Source organism: Bactrocera latifrons, unplaced genomic scaffold (assembly GCF_001853355.1).
Source record: "Bactrocera latifrons isolate USDA-ARS-PBARC rearing strain unplaced genomic scaffold, ASM185335v1 scaffold_59, whole genome shotgun sequence".
NCBI classification, from domain to species: domain Eukaryota; kingdom Metazoa; phylum Arthropoda; class Insecta; order Diptera; family Tephritidae; genus Bactrocera; species Bactrocera latifrons.
In genome coordinates, this window is record NW_017537256.1 from 364,878 (window position 1) to 386,876 (window position 21,999).

At 32.9% G+C, this 21,999-nt stretch overlaps 2 protein-coding genes across 9 annotated transcripts in view; one reads left to right on the top strand and one right to left on the bottom strand.

Annotated features, from left to right (window-relative positions):
* LOC108974808 (protein eyes shut) overlaps positions 1-20,111 on the bottom strand; it is a 153,487-nt gene extending 133,376 nt beyond the window's left edge. For all 4 annotated transcript variants that reach the window (XM_018942860.1, XM_018942858.1, XM_018942859.1 and 1 more), the window contains exon 1: positions 19,150-20,111. The gene's annotated coding sequence lies outside the window, so the exon portion shown is untranslated. The remainder of the gene's footprint in view (positions 1-19,149) is intronic.
* LOC108974809 overlaps positions 1-21,999 on the top strand; it is a 162,355-nt gene that overhangs the window by 131,566 nt on the left and 8,790 nt on the right. The window lies entirely within an intron of this gene.

Genomic DNA, 21,999 nt, shown 5'->3' on the forward strand with positions numbered 1-21,999 from the left:
ATTTATATTTGAAATATTATCAAATTCTTACAAAATTAAGAAATAAAGTAACTTCAAAAATACTTTTTTTTACAAAATATGGCAATTCGATTCAATATTTGGAAATATAAAAATTTTAAAAATATTCTTACAATGTTGAAAAAATTATGTTCAGTTAAAACAATAATATTTTTTAATAAATATGGCAACACTTGTTGAAATTATTAAATATAGTAAGATTTTAAAAATAAACAATTTCTTACATAATTAAAAAGTTTGGTAACTAAAAAAATACTTTTTTACTAAATATGGTAACTCGGATTGTAATATTTGAAAATATAAAAATTTCGAAAATATCAAGATTTTTAAAAATAAAAATAAAATTATGGTTACTTAAAATAAAATTTTAATAAATATGGCACCGTTGTTAAAATTAATATTCTAAAAATCAAATAATCAAACTTTTACATAATTTTAAAATATGGTAACTAAAAAAAATATATTTACTAAATATGGCAACTAGGGTTATAATAATTGAACATTTTAAAAATATTACACTTCTCTAAATTTAAAAAAATTATGGTGTTTTTAAATATAATTTTTTACTAAATATGGCAACGCTTGTTTTAATAACTAATCATATGCAAATTTTAATTTTAAATACAATAAAAAACGGCAACTTAAAATATATTATTACTTTTTTTTCGGAATATGGCAACACTTGTTTTTTTTTAGTTTTAAAAAATATTAACATTCCCAAAAAAAAAAAAACAAATTTGTAGAAAATTAAAAATACGTCAAAATATTTTTTTTTACGAAATATGGCAACACGTGCGGTAAACCCTACAAATGCCTTTAAATTAACAACTTGCTTGCATAACTTGTGCATAAACATTTTACTGGCAAAAATAAGCCAATAAATACGACCGCAGCTTGTGCAGAGAGTATTATTTGTGACCCTGAGCATAAATTTCAAATAATCTCTTATTGAATGACCATCACATTCAATTTCATATGCACTAAACATGAAAAGGAATGCAAATAAGGAGTTTTCACGCACACACACACAGACACACTTATATTTTGTCGCTACATGTACAGACCGTTATGCTGCGCCAATGCTCGGAGAATATGCTTAAAAATGCGAATTTAGTGCCCATTTCATTTGCTCTGACGACACTATTTCTTAACACACTATTTCATGCTTAGCAACCACATACAAACGAACACTCGCATAATACTACGCATACATTCACAGCGCTCGTTTTGATGTTACATAAATGCGCACAAATAGCAGGGCGGGCATCAACCATTTTTACGAGCAAAAGCGTTGTTTGTGTGTGCGCGTCTATGCACTTCAACACCAGCAAAGCGCTGCGCAGCGTTGTTGTAGTGGAAATTCGATACGCTTCCGTCCAATAAGCTTTCATAGCAGACAATTTCATTTTGTCCTCATTTTTCCATCGATGAAATATTCACGACACTCAGCGTTGGCAAGCGGTGAGGTAGCGAGGCATAGAAGAGCGGCGGGGCAAACAACTAAATAAATAAATTGACAAAGTGTGGGTCGCCAAGTAAAAGCCATAGTGCAAATAAGACTAGACGAAGAATGCCATACACGCATAGAAACACACACACATACATTCATATATTCATGCCATACATCGCTCCGTGTGTGTGTGCTAGTGTTTAACTGCTTGCTTGGTCTGGGTTATATGAACGGCAACGGCAGCGTGATGGTTTAAGTTCTTTGCTACTAGTCGCTACTCATAAACTATTTATTTATATACGAGTATGTGTATGTGTTGGTATATTTAAGTATGATACTTATGCGCGTATATACTCATATACTTATGTAAATAGTTGGGTATGCTGGCTTCAAGTGGACGGGTAATAATCTAATATGCTTTTGTTACCGTTTACGATTGTTGTTGTTGTTATTATTGTTGCTTTTGCATTAACATATAGCAATGAGCTTGTATAATATTTAGGTTAGTAATGTCATTTGTAGGTTTTACAAATAAATATAACCATAAGCGTATGAATAATATTACGAAGAAGTGCCGCAAAGCAATGAAGTATGAGAAAGGAAAATAGAAAAATGTTGGCAATATTATATATGACAGTTATTTGCATGGCGAGCGACGAAAGTAGAAATGCTGCTATTGCTATCTATTACAGTGAGTTGATTGCTTAATCGAAAGGAAGTGACTGTGCTGCAAATTTACAGTTATAAATAATAATAAAAAGCGGATTTTGTTTAAGGAAATTTAGTAAAGTTAACAATTTTTTTATAAATTAAATATAAGTTTTTTTAGTTAGTGAATTTTTCTCTTTATAAATAAAATATATATAAATTCTTTTGAAAATATTTAATTATTTCTGATTTTGATTTTGCTTAGCAAACCTGATCATGTCAAACTATGGGATATATTTTTAAATTACTACTTTTTCACTAACTTTTATGAAAATTATTTTCTCTGTAATAGATTTTAACACCTCAAGTTCTGGCATACATTTGGCAACCCTGTAATTATTAAATTTTGTAATATATTTCATTATCTCTTTTAACTATGTATTTTCTTTGCCGACTTTTAATAAAAGCATTTTTGTCCACCAAATTTGAACAACTTTAGTTTTGATTGACAATTGGTAACCCTCTTTTTGTTAAATTGTTTATGCGATATATTTTTACTATATTTTTCCCACAGACTTAAAAAAAAATAACTCGTTTTTAGCAAATTTTAGCAACTTTTGTATGAAAATACATTTGGCAACTCTTTTCTGGTTAAATTTTATGGATATCCCTTATTTTTAACAACATTGTCTTGCCTTCGCGGTAAATTTTGAATTAATTGTTGGCGTGTTTTCGCTGATATGCTGTTCCAACTTTGTTGAACCATTTGAAGCAACTCGTCATTATTTCGGGATTTTTGTCCTTAAGATCTCGTTTCAAAATTGCCCATAATTTTCAATCGGGTTGAGATCAGAACTTTGCGGAGACCTATCCAAAACATCAATATATTTATCCGAAGGCCAGCTCTTCACTAACCTTGAAGTGTGTTTAGGGTTATTATCGTGCTGGAATGTGTATATTCCCAAAGGAATATGGTTATTATCCCTTGAACAAGCATAATTGGGCCAACACCATGAGAGGAAAAAGCTCCCCAAACCATAACAGATCCGCCTCCATGTTTTACTGTTTTCACAGTGTACCAGGGGTTCGACGTCATGTTGGGAGGTCGTCTTACATATGACATTCCGTCGGACTGGATTAAATTCAACTTAGATTCATCACTCCAGAAAGCTCTATTCCAGTATTGTGGATTTTTCTTCACCATTTCCTTGGCAAATCGCAACCGATTCTTAATATTTTTTTTTTTTGATAAAAGCGGAGTGGTTTTTCGAGGAGTGTTTTTTCGAGGTCTGCTCTTCATGATAGGGGTTCACAAATTACTTTTTTTTTTTTTATACAAATGAATAGAAAAAAATCCAAGAATCAAAAGAAGAAACTGCGCATTTCTAATTACGTGGCGGGCCAAAAAACACAAACCGGGAAATTTAATTTTATTCAATAACCAATCAGCAAATAGTCACGTGTTTATTTAACAATAACGTTCAAAGTCCACACTACGAATAACGGGAATTATGAATTACAGTGCGCGTCTTAAAAAAAGTATGCAGTGATTTGTTTTTTTTTTTTCTAGCATATCGTTTATAAAGCCACCAATGTATATTTAAAACTTCCATATTTTTCAATAGTAAACCTTTTTTTAGTAATTGTCAAATTTAGTTCGAGAATATGTATACATGGCAACCCTGTTCATGTAATTTTTTTTTTTTCAATTAATATTCTGTGTCGTTTGGCAACCCTGTTCGGGGAAAATTTTGCAATATACGCATATTCTACATATTCTATATAAAACTTATTTTTTTAATAAATTATAATTATTTTAGTTCTGTATGATAACACGCTGTGACTGTTAGAAATTGTGATGTATTTTAAATATATATTTTTAGGTTATATCTTTTTCGCAAAGGAAAGCTTTTTTACTTTTACCAAATAATTATGGCAACTTTGTTCATGTTAGTTTTTATATTTTATAGATTGTGATGTGTTTTTAGTATCTAATTGAATTTCATATATTTTTCACTGACTTCTAATAATAGTATTTTTGCTAACAATTTCGAACAATTTTGGTGTGGAAATACATTTGGCAACCCTATATTTGTTAAATTTTTTGATATATATACATAAACTAGCTAAAATTTATATCTTCGTTACTCCTGGGTGATATATGGCAACCTTGTATTTGTTAATTTTTTCCTTGAAATTAAAATATTTTTCTCTGCGCTTTGCCTACTTTATATATATATTTTTTTTTCAGATATAACAAGTAAGCTTTGTATGTAAGTAAGGAAATTTTTCAAAGAAAAAGATGGCAATCCTTTATTCAAAGAAACACTTTCCCTAAGCAAATATTATTTTACTTACAAAAGTAAAGTTTTTTTTTGACACAAAAAATTTTAACATTAGTAATTTTAAAAATATAATTTATTGAAGATAGGCGACAACCCTTTTGAATATTTTTACAATATGCTAAAAATTGCAGGCCGACATATATATATATTTAGTGCTTCAAATTCGTGTATTTGTAATTTTTGCGTAATTTTTTGTTGTACCTCACCTAATTTACCACTACGGCAACCCTTTAATAAGTATAGTTAGTATGCATGTTGGCAACCCTAGTTTCAGATATTTTAGAGATATGTTCTATGCTTAAATGTTTACTGTTAACACCTTATTTTATAGCAACAAAGGTTTTAGCAGAGCTTTCACTAAGCGCGAAAAGTTTGTTAAAAAAGTAAGATTTTTAATATAATTTCTATACATTTTTTCTATATAAAAGATGCTAAAAATATTTAATTTTATCAAAGTCGCACTTTTTCACACAAAACTAAGTGCCAGCCACAAAACCAAAAAACGACAAACATGTGCTCAGCTAATTCGCTTCCCACTCGAGCATCAACTTTTGCAAAAGCAATTTCGCGTCGCTGCTGAACTTTAACAAACAAAGTTCCAAACTTAAAGTTTTAGATATAATATATAGAGTATATGTTTGTGTGCGTGTATTTTTGGCCGTCAATTTCTCCACCGCCCTTGCGGAGCTTTATAGCTTTATGGCCACTAGTATTTGCGCAGACAGTAGAAAGGCAAGGCAGGGAATACATAAAAAAAATGTTGTTTTGTTCACAAAAATCTGCTTAACTAAGTGTGCATAATTCATAATTTAATTAAAAACCCAACCGAACGAAAAGCACACACACATACACTTGCACACTTACACACATTTACACTCACATCCACATTTGCATTTGCACGTTCATCCAGCAGCGACTGCAGCAGCGGAAGAAAACCTACAAAGCCGGCCGACTCAGCAAAGGCATGGCGCGGCAAGGCAAAACCAATGGAAAGTGAATGGCAGTCACACAACAACAAAAATGACAACAAAAGGCACAGAAAAAAACATATGCAATTATGCTACACAGATAACGCTCATAAAAATGTTTAAGCGGCGCTGGTAGTGCACAAGTTGCTAGTAAGTGTGGTATGGCATGGCTGGTGAGGGCGTTGGTGTTGCTTGCAAAGGGTAAGCAATGTAGCTGGCGACCATTTTCGGTCCATTAAAAAGTTTAGCCCTGACTATGGATACACCCATTCATTTTAGTAAGTTTGCGGCCATGCATATGCCTGCTGTGTAGGTGTTTGTACACATATGTACATGACTGTATTAGTGTGTGTGCATTTGTGTACCTTTGCTGTCTGCAATTTCGTACGTTTACTTTACAATGGCGCTTTTAACCATTGCGTTGAGTATATTGTAAAATTAAATATGCGCCCAGTCTACAAAAATTCTGGAGACTCGAAGATTTTACAGCAATAAAGGCAACGGCATGCAAAAGTTTTTTCTTCCACAATTTTAGACTTTCTTCTACTAAAAGTTGGACCAATTATCTATGTAGTGTTGGGCTCACGAAATTATTACAAATTTATCATTTCTTATGACAACATTTTCTAAACCACAGTTAAACTTTTCATGTAAATGCGAAAATTTGTCTTTTCAACCACCCTGTATTGCTAATTATTTGGTTTACCTGAAATAAGGAAGTAAATTCCGTTAGTGCCTCTGAAAACAGCTAGTGTTAAAACCCTTAAAAAATATTAATATTATATAAGACATTGGTTAAGTATATATCTCTGGCCAGTTTTTCTAAAGCTTTGGTCGAATTTAGCGTCGCTTAGTTTCTCTAGAAAAATATAGAATTCTTTGTATAGCAAAACTTTCTAAAGTTTATATTTCATAGCAATGCATTCTGTTTTTAAATTCAAATTATATTTAAATTTCGTATATGTGGCAACCACGCTAATACATTCATGGAAAAAAATCAGCTTCTTCTTTCTCTAACTAGGACAACAACCAGCTGGGCACTTTTACTATTAAACAACCGCACATTCCAAGTGGAATCATAGTTCTTATTATTTTTTCTTTGCTGTGGTCGTCATCAAAAGGGGGTTCCCTTTCCGAGGCTACTGTTTATTTGTCATGGGGAGTGTTTTATACTTTGCGGGTAAGGAGAGATGGGTTCGTCTTCTCACTTTAGCTCGGCTTCAAACTGATGTTCTTTGGCTATCAAGAGGATACTTGGTCTAAGACCGGAAGTCGTTAACTGCTTGACCCATATGTAAAATAATCGTTTCTGGCCACTCCCAAGAGAATGGCAATCAGAGAACTTTCCTCACTTGCGTGAAATTATACACATGACTCCATCGTCAGCTTCCCGAACATAATTTTGTTCGATAGTATAAATTTTACTTCAAAATAGTTGGCAATCTTATGAAGAATAATTATCTTATAGCAAAATATACGTTTCAGTATATAACAAAATTTTTTCTGTTGGTATTTATTTATTTGTTTTTTGTATATAATTTAATTTTGAATTTCAAATATGTTGCCACCACGTTAAAGACTTTACCAAAAACATCAATTGTGACATTTTTTTTATTTTCATTTATTTATTTTTATATAGCTGGCAACACTATGAATAATAATTATCTTAATTATTGTTATTATATGTTAAAATTTCAATATTATTATTTTAGAACTAAAAAAGAATAATTTATTAATTAATTATAGCAAAATGGCAACCCTATAAATTAAAAAAAAAATTATTCACCCTTTCGAGCTTATATATTTCAATATTGCTATTTTCAATATGTATCAAAATTATAATTTCTTAATTCGAGCAAGCTGGCATCCCTAAATATTTTTGTTGGGCATTAACATAAAAGTATATTTGTTGCATAGAATTTTGCCTTAGTTCTGTTACATAATATATATAATTAGTATTTTTATATCAGATTTTGAGAAATGTGGTAACCCCAAAATTTAGCTATGAATGCTAATAATTTTTGCTAGCTGCTTATGTAAAAATATGTGACTTTTGTAAATTTTATTCAGTTTTTTGGCGTTTCACTTCAGTATTATTGTTTTTAAATTTTATAATTTTTTTAATTGTAGTAAGCTGGCAACCCCACAAAAAAATATATTTTTAGATTAAGATATAAATTTAACTTAACATTTCACATTCGTTATTTTATATAATAAGTATTTTTGTAAATGATTTAAAAAATAAATGGCAACCCTACAAAGGAATATTTCTTGTTAGCCACTTTTATCAAAAAAAAAAAAATTTTTTTTGATTTTAGAGCATATTGTTCTTTTACAGAATAGCTACGATTGTTGTAATATTTGAATTTGAAGAATTTGGCAACCCTTAAAGTGAAATATACATACTATGTACATATATAAATATTTTGAGCTAGCTATTTATATATTATTAATATTTATATGTTACTTCAGTGTATTTTGCTTAAATTTTTTCAGTATTTTAATTTCAATATTATTTAAAATATTATTGATTGCCTTGTAGTGAGTTGGCAACCCTAAAAAATATATTTTTTAGATTCCGTTATAAATATAACTGAACACTTCACATTCGTTATTTTATAATACATAGGTATTTTTGTATTTTTTTATTTTTAATTAAAAAATTTGGCAACTCTACTCCCAAAAACTTTCCAAATAAATTGCGTTGAACCGCAATCAACTGCATGTGTGTGCGAAAAAGTGAAATTTCCTGAAAATATTCATTACATTTTGGCTCACGAGGTTACGCCGCCCACAGCCGCACTCGGTCAGAGTGCCAATTTAAAATACGAGTGTGACGCCCAAAGCTGCGCCGGCAGACGGGCGCGTCGCACAGCTGGCAAAGCTATGATGAGCAAACAAACTCGTCGGTGTCGTCAAACTTTTGTCATCAACATTGGCTGGGGCCAAACAGACACAGCTATTGCCACCAAAATATACACACATACACTTGCTTACGTATGTATGTATATGGAGATTGAAGCGGGGCGCTGCCACCACGACCAGCGGCAGTATAAGCGACCAGAAGCAACAACTGGTAGCTGCTAGCTGTTGACGGGGCTTAAGGCGAAGAGCGACAAGCGCCACCGGCGAAAACTTCAAAGTAAACCTAAGCGCATAAACATAAGCAAACACATACACATAAACTTGACTACTTATAGATTTATGCAAAGAGATTTGCTTGTGTGCGTGTGTGCACATGCATATATAGCCAACAGTGCTCATGTATATTTAAATAGCGCGCCGCTATGCGTCTGAAAATGTGTTTGCGCTTGTATGTATGTATGTGCGCGCACTGTTATTTATGAGTATGTGTTGGCAAGCATGCTTGTGTGTGTATGACGCTAAAGCTGACTAGTTGCTGTTGCGCGCCTACATGTATGCTACCAAAATAAGACACACACATGCACACATATGCTAGCGAAACTTATTCAACAGTGTCATACGCCATAACTTACTTGTGTTTGTGTGTTTACACTCGTATTTATGACTGTGTGTTGTTTGCGCGCTGCTTAGGCGAAAACCGATGAAATTTCATGCGTTGCATATATTTAGGCGCGCTCACATATCATAGCCATACATGTCGAGTATCCTTTGTTTGTTTGCTACTTTAATCGCAAGAGCGCAATGTCCCTACAAACACGAGCGCCCAAGCGGCCTAAAGTGACAGCAGCGCGCACACAGGCGCATAAATTGCGTAGTTATAGCACGCACGTATGTGTGTGTGCATGTGGCTGAGCATAAGCATAAGCACATATTTATAGTTGTTTGTTGGCGCTTTAGTATTTCACTAACGCGCTGCTACAATTCTGATATGATCCTTTTGAACGCCTACAAGGCGACTTTAAATATGCTGACAAGCTTACACGCGCGCACGCACATACTCGCTCGGCTGCCCGAAACGGCAGTTACGTTTACGTAAACACACGTCAAACAACATGAAGATATACAAATGTTTACATCGCACTTTGTTTACTACGTCAGTGCCACACACCCACACATACACGCAGCGCGGCGTAAATTCTCTCTCTTATTTAAAGCACTGCGGCACACATATGTGCGTTAAGCGCGCCGCTTTAAGTTTCAATTGTTGGCACGTCGCTGCTTTCAAGGGTAAAATAAAATTTAATTTTTAAACGTGCGTCGACGCCATTACGCTTTGCACAGCTGTGTAAATAAGGCTTGAGAAATGCGTGCTGGAATAAACACAAAATTCTCTTTATGAAGACCTAATCTTTGCTGTTCTTTTTCTGTGAGCTGGTATATATTTTAAAGTAAATAACGGTAATATGAGTCCGCGGCTTCAATATGCATACAATATACGACCGTTAATACTAGCTTTTATATGCAGCTGCTTTTTCCTTTAAGGCGACGCAGCTCCAGAAACAAAAGCTATAGATTCGCGGAATCGATCCGTCGCTCTCCATTTTTGTTGAATCAAGTGACGACGCTTCTCAAAACTAATAGTAAAATTTTTTTCTTTAATACGAAAATGAGAGTTTGAATCGACCAAGTGTTCCAAAGCGTGTGTAAAGCTCTCAGTGCGATGATTCTTAGCTGCATATTCTTAATTTGACCAGAAGTGAGCACTAATTTGAAGAAATCTTAGAGTAGTTTATATGAATTAATAAAAAGAACGCCGCCACTTTTTCGAAATTGCTAAGAAAAAATATGGCATTGAATAAAATTTCACTATTTGATTATTAAACAAAATTGTTTTCAAAAGTTTTCCTTTATTTAAACAGCAAAAACAGAATGTTGCCACCCATTTCAAAAAAATGTATATAAACTAATTATGAGAACATGGTTACCATGCTGAAGAGGTTTCAAAAATATTCGTTTATTAAAAGGTCATCAGGTTGCCACCCCAATTTAAATTGCTAAGAAGAAAAATACGGCATTAAACCAAATATATAGCTAAAAAACTTAAAATGTTTACGAAATATTCTTCAGAGAGAAAAAAAAAAATACATAAACCGTTGTCACCTATGGAAAATTACTATATAATGTTATCAAGCTTAAGTGGTTTCCGAAAAATTCGTTGTTTACAAAAAAAAAAAATAAAAATTAATAAAGAAAAATAGAAGGCTGCCAGCTATTTGAAATAACTAAGTGAAGAGTAATGTCTACGCCAATAAAGAAGAAGTAAAAGATATGGTACTAAAAAGGTTTCAAAAATATTCGTTCTGATACAATAAAAATATAGAAGGTTGCCACCCTTTTTTTTAAGTTTGGGATTAAGTAGAAATTACTAAAAACCAAACTAAAGACGTGTCAAATATATTCCTTTCGGTAAAATAAAAAGTGTAGAATGCTGCCACCTATTTCAAAAAACTTAGAAAAACATATGGCTTTAGTTTTAATACTACAATATGGTTATCGAACAGTAGCTGCTGCTAAAATATTTGTATAAGAGTTGCCACCTGTTGAAAATTTGTAAATTATTGACATAAATTACTGATAAAACACAGTTAAAAAGCAATATAAGAAGACTAGTGAACACATTGGAAATTTTAGCTTGTCATCTATTAAATATTACTATACAAAATAAGGGTTACGTAAAAACGTACCACAAAATGTGCCCTTTCTTGCCCTAATTACTTATAAAAGTGTTGCCATACATTCAAAATTTTCGTAAACCGATAATTTGACTATTTCTTAAAGGGCTTCAACTAAAGAATTTGAAAAGATTTCTCCGTCACAAATATTGTACAAAAGAGTTGCCATATATAAATAAATACGTATAAAAATGTTGCCATATGTTTAAAAATTTCATGTGAAGATAATTTGAGTATTCCTTTAATAAGATTAAGCCAAAGAATTTTTAAATATGTTTTCGCCAAATATTTTAAAATTTGCATTCAAACTAATAAAAATCTCGGTTAAATATACTAAAATATTTTTTTAAAAATCTTTTTGGAAGCGTTAGTATGGTTATATATTAATGTTTAAATCTTCACTTAAAAATGTTACTTGAATGTTACTTTGGGTAAAGAACATTAAAATATATTGGTCGGTTGGAAGATCGGGCGCAGATATTGTACAAAAGAGTTGCCATATTTTTGAAAATCTGTACTCCAAATAATAAATACATAGGTTAAAGTACAGTAAACTTTGTTTTCGACACCATCAGAGATTCCAGAACGTATTAAAATATGAAAGTGTTGCCACATGTTTACACATTTTATATAGTTGTATTATTCAAATAAACGTATTACTATAACAGAGGCATTAAGTTAATGGCTTTCAGTAGGTAATTAATTCACAATATCTTTGGAAGGGTTGCCACCTACTAAAACATTCTATACAGTTATATTTAGTATTGTTATTACAACAAGAGTATGAGGCTAAAGAGTCTTGCGATAATTTTGAGGAGGAATTAACACTTTTTTTTGGCAAATTTATTTAAGGCAACAACAATAAGTGCGGTTGAAAGACGTATAAACGTGATTCTGAATCTTAAGGAATTCAATAACACATTTGAAAATATCTAATTAAACTCAAAATGTTGCCATATCTCAATTTGATTCGAACAGGTTGAAATTAGTTTTACCAAATGCTTTTTGTTTTTTAATAATTTTTAATTTTTTTTTGTATTGAATGATGTTTGTAGAAAGGTTGCCACATGTTAAATTTTCTAGGTTGCAATGTATGCTCCAAACTAAAAATTTCTAAAAAATGCATCTGTCGAAGACATTTGGTAGTATTAACAAGTGGGTAGCAAAAATCTTCCTAATTCAGATAATGTGCTTGTCAATCAATTAGAATCATAATCTTCATTTAAAATTGTTATAAAAAAATTTTATTTACGTTGGCGACGCAGTTTATTGCTTCAAATTACAGCTTCATTTACACTTGAATAGCACTTTGGTCCGCACTTTAAATTATCAAGCAATTCATAAATGTAATAAAACTCAAGATAAGAAACTGATATACTCAATGTATATGTGTAAAGAGAATTATGCGGTGAAAGGCTCGAAAAATCAGCAGCTTGCAGCAAATGTGTCGGCTAGAAAAAAGTACGCACGAGAATGGAAATAAAAAGTGCCTTCTTGAGGAAACGTTACTCAGCAGAATTGTCGAGTCGCAGGTAAGGCAAACAGCAGGGAGACAGGAAGCCGAGCAACGGTGCCACAACTAGCGCATGTGCTGCATGGGGAACTTGAAACGCCAGAGTATACGGCGCAGGAAATGAAAGGGCAAGCCGAAAAGTAAGGCTAGCGCACGGCAGTGAGTGCTGAGCGCTGAGACAGGTCGCTTGAAGACATCCCGAGGTGGAGAGCAAACAAGCGTACCGGATGTTGACAGGCACTTTGCCATGAGTGCTTGCATATGGACGAGGATGTGTTATAAAACACATACTACATATGCATATGTGTGCATGAGTATATGCGTGTATGTGTGCGTACGTTGGAGTGTACAACTCGAGTAGCATTTCCCTTGTAATTGAACAAAAATTCTGCCACTGTGCAGTATCCATATGCTTATAAACACTATAGAAGCATTGCTACGTGGTCCACATACATTTGTGTGTGTGCGTGTGTTTGCAACTGCATCACTGCGTGTGCGTTTGTGTGCTTGTGTTTGTTTACAGCCCGGCGCTTGTAAGCAAGGAAGGTGATATAAACAAGTCAAAGTTTCACTTGCCCTGCACTAACGGCATTGCAGACTCAACACCTAACAGCAGTGGTGACACAACAACGCACACATGCACACTGCAGGAAGTGTGGATATGCATAAAGGAAAACTTAATGTTTGTAACCTTTACGGAAAATACAAAATTTTCTGTAGAAAAAATCACAACAACAGCGATAGCATTTGCATTATTTGCCGCTCACTTCAATCAGTGAGTGGAAATGACAAAAAAAAAAAAAAAAAAACAAAACAACGCGGCAAGTGAAGACGAAAACCTATGCTATGGAGTGGAAAACTTTCCAGTGAATGCCTTAGCACAACAACAACAACACACATAAAGTATTTTTTTGAAAATTTTTATATATCTCTGGCATGTCGCTTTTATGTGTTGGTTTTGCCTCCATTGTGTTAAGGGTTTGGCGGTATGAGCGCGGGTCACAGCTGGAATGTGCGGTTAAAGATCAAATAGAGTGTAAAATATAGAAATAAGCCATACAAAATTTATAAAATATAAACAAAAATAAAGGTAAACTTCGGCTAGTTAAGGTACCATTCATAAATACAAAATATTTCTTACATGAATGCTGTCAATTTGTATGACAGCTATATGCTCTAGTTGTCCGACCCGAACAATTTTTTCTGGGATTGCGCTGTGATATTGGAAAATTACTCTCGCAATATTTCGCGAGGATAGCTTGGCAAATAAAAAAGTTTTCCATACAAACACTTGACTCAGAACGTTCAGTTTGTATGGCAGCTAAGTGCTATAGGGAACCGATCTAAACCATTTCTTCGGAAATTGTGTTGTAGCTTTGAGAAATAAATCATGCAAAATTTCGTGAAGATATCTCGTCAAATGAGAAAGTTTTCCATACAAGTACTTGATTCCGATCATTAAGTTTGTATGGCAGATATATGTTATAGTGGTCCGATAACAGCGATGCCGACATATGAGCAGCGTCTTTGAGAGAAAAGTTCGTCAGCAAAATTTCAAGTTGATATCTCAAAACCCGAAAGATTAACTCACATATATATACATATGGATAGATCGTCTAAAATGGAAGAGACGCAGATCATTCGGATATATATTTTATAAGTTCTCCACCCTTTTTTCTGTTTATTACAATCTTTGTGGCAATCTCAGTGTAACCTGTTAAGGCTATAATAAAGCATAACAGCAGGGAATAAAGTCGTCTTATAAATTTGTCGCACAACAACAACGTGTGAAATTTTTCTAAAATAACGAGGCGGCAACGAATGGAAATAATGGCCTTTTATTGTTGCCTTAATGGGATTTTATGGTACTTGCACAGCAAATTCATTACAGTTTATTTTTATTTGCCTGGCTTGTGATAACAAAATAATGGTTAGCTATCCGGCTGACCGCTGAAAAAATGGATAAAGCGATAAAGGCAAGGAATTGGCATAGGCTGGAGTAAAATGAAAACTGAAAAATTTTATACACATGCCACAAATATATAATGCCAATATGTAGAAAATAATAAAAACGCCTACAAATTTCACTACTAAGTCTGCTTTAAGGCGTAGCACAACTAAATTCCGCCTGAATGTATGCTACAATTTTGCCTTGACTATGTGCTTTGCGAAAACTTTCCTGCCAACTATGCGCGCTGCAGCAACTACGTACAAAATACATCGTTTCTGCATCAAATTATATATACATATATATATTTCGCTTTATGTTATGTTTTTATTTTTACACGTGCGCGCGCTCCTAAATGCATGCAATATTCACGCGCATTGCATTTCGCCTTTATGCTGCCTGCCGCCATTCAATAAAAGCTCACGTATTTAGCTTGGCGCACACAGCTTTATTCGTCACTTTTGTTGGCATTCAAGCAAAATGGCATTAAAACGAGCACATTGAAAAGTATATTGATTGAAATTTATTGCAGATGGAACCGACAGATTGGCGTATAGAATTTTTGAAAGCAAGCGTACACGCTTTGTAGCTGCCACTTCAGTGTGTGTGTGCAAAGTGAAAATGGGGAAAAAATCAGTTTTTCTTGCATAAATTACCGACGAAAAGGAATGTGTGAACTTTTATTTGGCAAAATGATGTTGATTTATAGACAGTCTTTATTGAAAGGCCAAGCTGTATGTATCAATTATCGCCGAAATGGAAAAGGGTTTCGTAAAAAGTGATTTTCGTGTACGTGTGAATTTATATTTGTAGTGCGAGACTGAGTTGTGAGAAGTTTCTCATTAAGACTTAAGTTAAGGTAACATGTTAAGCAAGTGATTAGTATTTTGTTGCCTACAATTAGGCGACTTTTGTTGTTAGTGGAGAGCGCTTATCTGATTAAGATTTCAAGCTGTCAGAAATTAGTTTAGTTCATACTTTTATCATCAAAAATATGATTTAAAATGTTATTGGTAACATCTTTTAGCAATTGCCTTGAATTTGAAGGGAACATATAACAAAATTTAAGTATGTACAAAAATATTATAATTCACTCGCTATTATTTCTATATTTTTACTTGAGTTTCCAATTTAGAAAAAATTTTGGCTGCCTAAAAATATCATATTTCCGAAGGAAATTTTTCAAAATAATAATTTTAGATTACATTTTTATTTAAGGGTATATAACAATCTAGAGGCATGATTTTTTGAAGTGTCTTAGAAAAACAGTAGTAATAATTTTATATTAATACAGGAATTGTATAAAATGTATAAGATTAGCTGCTGATAAATTAGGGTCTATCTATTTACATTACATTAACAGAGGAATGAAATCAATCAGAAATCAAAAAATAAAAAAATTCAGAAATTTCAAAAATTTCAAAGAATACTTGATGGCGAATTGGGGGAAAAAAAACTTGGCACGTTACCATACACACGATGTGAACCCTCCTAGCAATGGGAAATTAAAAAAAAACATTAGTTTATAAAAATTTCGTATTGACTAGTTCTACGAAAAAGCTGAAAAAATTTTCATGGAGTGGCGACTGAATGAACAAAACATAAAACTTTCCTAACACAACTTTCTTAACGGTTTCGATTTTTTTTAAATCGTAAAAACTGAAATTTTTGGAACATGGATTGAATTTAAAAAATTTACAGGTAAATCGTTCCAGTTGAACCTTAGAAATTATGGGTTCCTTGAGGAACTGAGTAGGCAAATGCAATTTTAACTTTTTTTATTTTTTCGTCTTTCAATACATAGGGGTCTTAATTAAGGTGTGCATTATTTCTTTGACGTCGTATTTCGAATACTTTGCTTTCAAATTTTCACAAAATCCTTGCAAAATATGTTGCTTTGAAACAATAAAATGATTGAGTTAATATTTCATTTTGAAAACAGGTCGTTTTTTGCTCGAAAAAACCCTTGTAATATCTTAATAATTGTAAATTTTTAAGCAAAAGTGATTTTTAGAAACTTTTTTTAAGGGCATCACTACATTGCTGATCAAAATGTTTAATTTTAATATCAATTAAATGTAGAAACTTTAAATAATTAAAAACTTTGTTTAAATAAAAATTAGATAACAGATATCGGTAACTTAAATGTAGGATAAAATTAATTAAAATTTAATAGTTCATTAAAACATGAAAGTACCTGTTTTTGTACCGTGAACGGAGTATACCAAGTTAGTACAATATGTTTAATAACACTAAGAGGAAACGTGGGACACCCTGTATAATATAAGTATGGTAAGTGAGTATAATGCGTTCTTGACATTCTTTCCTGTTGGCCTATTCCAACATTCTGCACCAGAAGTTTCATTCCACACGCAAAATTTAAGGGCACTTCTTTGTTGAATAATTTTACTCAATAATCGCCGAATGCACTTTATATGATTCAAAAAGTCAATCGTATACTAAACAGTAATGACTATCAACCTAGAAAAAAGTATTTCAACGAATGATTTTCCGCGCGAAATTTAAATTAAAAAATCTTACTATTTTTTGCCTACGGTAGTATATATTAATGATCAGTGGGACGAGCTGAGTCTATTTAGCCACTGTTCTGACTGTATAAATGCAAAGTAGTCTAATCGTTTCTGAGATAGCAATTTGAAAATTTGTCTTGGTTTCACCAAAGAAAATATCGTTTAACTATATTGTATTACTGCTCTACAAATTGAACCATAGGAATCGAGTGAATGAAAAAACTTTTTTGTAAGATCACTATAGCATATACATAGCTGCCATGCAAACTGAACGATGAAAATCATGTTCTTGCATGGAAAATTATTTAATAATAAATTAATTTTTGCTATTTTTCTTAAACTATCATTAAATAAGTTTTCTGATAAAAACGTGTTTAAAATAAAAAAAATAGAAGAAGAAATAAGAAAAGCTGGAATTTAATTCATAGGCGCACTTCTTATTGCAACTTGTATATAAATATAAAGAAAACATACAAGTATATTATTTTTACTCATAATTTTCTAAAATATGCTATGACTTATATAAAAATACTATTAAATATATATTTTTATCTTTAGAACATTACAGAAAAAAGAAGAAGAAATAAGTATAGCTAGTAGTTTAAAGTCGATAGTGAGGCCGCAAAGTCTGTTAAAATTCGCGTCAAGCACAGACATCCTAAAGTATGTCTACTACTCTTGGACCCAGGAACTGAATCTGTTATCGCAAAGGACATAAACTGATCTATGAGTGGCTTATCGGCATACGAGATTAACCTAACTGAACTTTCACAAAAGCTTTCATAAAGTTACAATAATTTAAAACAAGCCTATTTTACAGACAAAAAGTGCATAAAATAACCTCTAAAAATAAATTGTCACCGAAGAGGAGAAATTTGAAATTTTTTTCGAGTAATATTTTTTTTCGAATAATACTTAATTTTTTCCGAAGTACTTAAAATCACGCAACTCTATATTAATATTTAAAAAATATTAGGTGGTAAAAGCAAGACAATTCGCAAATAATAATCTATAATTTAGATACAATAAATATTTTCGATTAGGTTAAAAACTAGACAGAAATTAAATTTCTGCACAAAAAAAAAAATAATTTTACGAGACATAATCTAATAAAAAATTGCGTATATTATGGACATACATATATATGTACATATCAGTAACTTATATTATATATCGTCACCTAAAATGGAAAATAAAATAACATCACTTTTCATAAGTTGATAGCTGAAGGAAAAGCGAGTTAATAAAAACCACACATTTTGAAATAAAATTTGGGTTTTGGCTATATAATCATTATATGTTAGTTATAAATGATAGCGGAAGCTACATATGTATATGTAAAAAGATGTAGTGAATCGTAAACAATAAATAACTTAATTTATTTATGTTTGCTTTGCATTTTAGTTGTCGATATACAGGAATGAATTGAACGTGAACACACACACCTTTGATCTGTATTTATGTTTAAGTATCTAAACATCAGCAGAAATTATCTTTTTGTTAATTTTTCTCAAAAAATAAAAAAATTCTTGATAAAAATTTTTTTTTTTTTTTTTTGACATAACAAACTGAAATATATATATTAAATATGGTAGAGTTAGGGTGTTCATAAGCTCATAGTCCTGAAAATACCAAAAATTCGGAAAATGCTTTGAAATCAATATTCTAGCGATATCATATACACAACGTCACCTAAAATGCAAAACAACGTATCATCAAAAAATGACAAATATTATATATGTAATATCGGAATATTTTAGGCTTCCGCCAAAACCCAAATTTTCTTCAAATATGAGTGGTTTCGTTGTAACATCACTTTGCATAAGTTTATAAGTTAAGGAAAAATGATATAATATAAACCATTCTTGTTGAAACACAATTTGAGTTTTTGTTCTATTTGACAGTGGAAGATGAAAACTTTATGCTACATATATATAATATGTTGATATGAATCGTAAGCAATAAAAGACTCAATTTCGATTTACGATACGGTGTTTTGTAGTTTAGGCAGCGACATATATATATATTATGTATATATATATTTATATACATTATATAGCATACATACATATATAGTATATTATTGTTGAGATATTATATTGAGATAAATAAGTTGAAAATTTCGACATACCTATCAGCTTAGATCATTATACTCCACACAAAATAAGCTGTCAGCTTAACAACGTTGCTTTTAGACAATTAAGAAGGCGAAAATAAAATAAACGTTGCCATGCTAACTGACACGGAAAGCAAGCCACAAAGTGTATTGCTACGGAAACCGCAAAGAAAACGGGCCACAAACAAACAAATTAAGCCAACAGGCGAGCTCAAATTCGATTTCGATTTAAACACTACACTTTGACACAGAATATTATGCACCGATTAATGCGATTTATACAAACTCAAACTATTTGCTTGCGGCTTAAAAAGCGTATATCTCGATTGTGAGTGGCAAGCGCTTAGAAAAAATAAAAACGAAATAATTTCCAGCACAAAAAGTAATCACTTCTTTCTTAAGCAACAAACACGTGCTGGCATGCGATTAATACTTTTGTTGTTTTTTTTTTCTTGTTTTTGTTCCTTAATTTAACACATTTTTGACTTTCGAAATAAATCACAAATGAACTACACTTTGCAATAGCTAGCGCTTGCAGCTACAAGTTACAATGTTACTGTAACGCGTCTAACACTTTCGCTTTACGTTAATTGCTGTTTGCACTAAGCAATAGCGCGCTAGTTGGCTAGGCCTGCTAACAGTCACAATATATGCGCTCGTTATGCTTATTATCCTTTTTGGCTCAGCGTTTGCTGGCTTTGTTTGGTTTTGCTTTGAATTGCGTTACGCAGCGCACGAAGGTAAGCGAGACAAGCACGACGTTACGGCATAGCACGTCACTCATGCAACGCGACACTACCACCACTGTTGGCCAACCAACGGATGCAACATGCATTTAGGCCCGAAAGTGTCGATTCACCAACTGCCTGCCAAACGCCGGAGCTAATGTGGAGCGCGCTACTCACCGCACTAAGGCAACTCAATTGTTCAAATTCAATTCAAAAATCCTGTAGTCTGCTGTGGCGACGGCGAGCGCGCTGACTCTGACAATGCGACCGTTCGTAACCGTAGCTCGTCGACAACTGCTCGGCCAAGGGTGTCGTACGCATGCAAAGAACCACCCCCGATTGTCGATTGTTGGAAAATTAGTGCGCGGCGACGGCGAATGCCAACCGATCGACGAGCGCAGCGACTGCAGTTATGTTGTTGTTGTTATTTTATACAGTTATATTTGTCATGCCGCGCGCCCACAAAGCTGCATCTGCTAGCCGTCGTTTATAGGGTGCCACAGTGTAGCATACACGTCAGTCGCTGAGTCGGTTTGTTTGTGCGCGCTGCCCTGCTGCTTTCTCTTCTGCTTCAGGTAACTTTTAATCACCTTTAACGGTTCAGCGGTGGTGTAGTTACGCTCAGCGCACGCAATTATACATCGACGTGCTCTTTCTCTGCTACCTTCGGCTCGCTGGTGGTGAGTCGGCGCAATTTGCATTCGCTTTCTCTCTCTCTCTCTCTCACGCTCGTTCTCTGCAACGCTTTTCCTTGTATTGCGTTTCCTCAATATCTGTTTCGCTCTCAATTTCTTTTGTTTTCTTGTTGGCATTTTTCCGGTTTGTTTATGTTTTCTTTAGTTTCAGCAGCCGGCTTTTTAGCCTAGCACGGCGTATACGTAATCAACTGGCTTTTACAATCATTGCTCGCGGGACACCAAACAGTCGTTGGTTGTTCTCATACGCTACATATACATATGTTTGTGTGTAAAATTAGCACATCGTTTGCGTTATTAAATTGTTATATTTTCTATTTATAGGCAGCCTCCTCCACCCTTAGTTGGGTGTGTGCGGCGTGTGTGGCTTATTTGTGTAGGTCTTTTGTTGATTGAGTAACATCGATATGCTTATCAGTTTTGTTTGGGAGATGAACACATATTTACATATCGAATTTATGATTTTATGCTTTTTCTACAAACTATACTATATAACAATTAACTCGTAAATGAGTTCTAAAGTTCAATATATTATTTTATACTACAAAATAGGGGTGGGCGAAAATACTTGTAGCAAAAATGGAGTTGTTAGGCATGTTAATAAAGTGACAACACAAATCTATAATCATATAAATATATGGATTAATAGTGAGTTGTTTAATCTTATCGTTGAAAAGGTCCATAACAGTCCAAAATAGGACGTAAATGATTGGCGTTATGGCATAGCAGAGTATTTGGTTCATATCATAACTTTGTGTGGTGCTAAAGTCATCAGAATATTCTTTTGCTGTATATATAATAGGAAGACAAAATATTTTTGAAATCGGTAATGCTGTGAAACTATCATGCTAAATAACTGTGGATTTAGTATAAGTTTCCAGCCATTATATTTCACACTAAGATTTTAGATTGCTAATGGCACTAGCAACTACATTTTACAAAATTTTAAGTAATTCTAACATATTCTTTCCTATTAGAGAGAGTTTTGTCTCAAAGAAATGAATGCTGCTTCTTAGGTTGGGCTAAACCAGAACTTTGTCGTTTGTCATTCGCTACGTCATAGCTACATAGGATCCACAAAGAATCGCTTTGAAGAAAAACCAACCTAAGTATTTAAGGAACGTTGTACAAAATTTTGAAATAAATCATAAAACGAAAAATTGCAAACACTTAGTAAGCAATATGTCCTTAAAAATACATATGCTGCGGGTCAGTCTGAATTTCTTTTTGGCAAACTTGGGAGCTGTTGAAAGAATCTTCGGTGAGTAAATAATTTCACGTCTTGGGCCGATCGATTGGCCACCAAGATCGTGTGTTTTACTGAGAGGATATATAAAGCCTAAAATATATGCGAACACTCCAGCGCTTCACTTCAGTCCTTGGAGTACAACGTCACGCGTGTCATTCGCCAGTTACCAGTCGAAATGCTCGAATGAATCGTT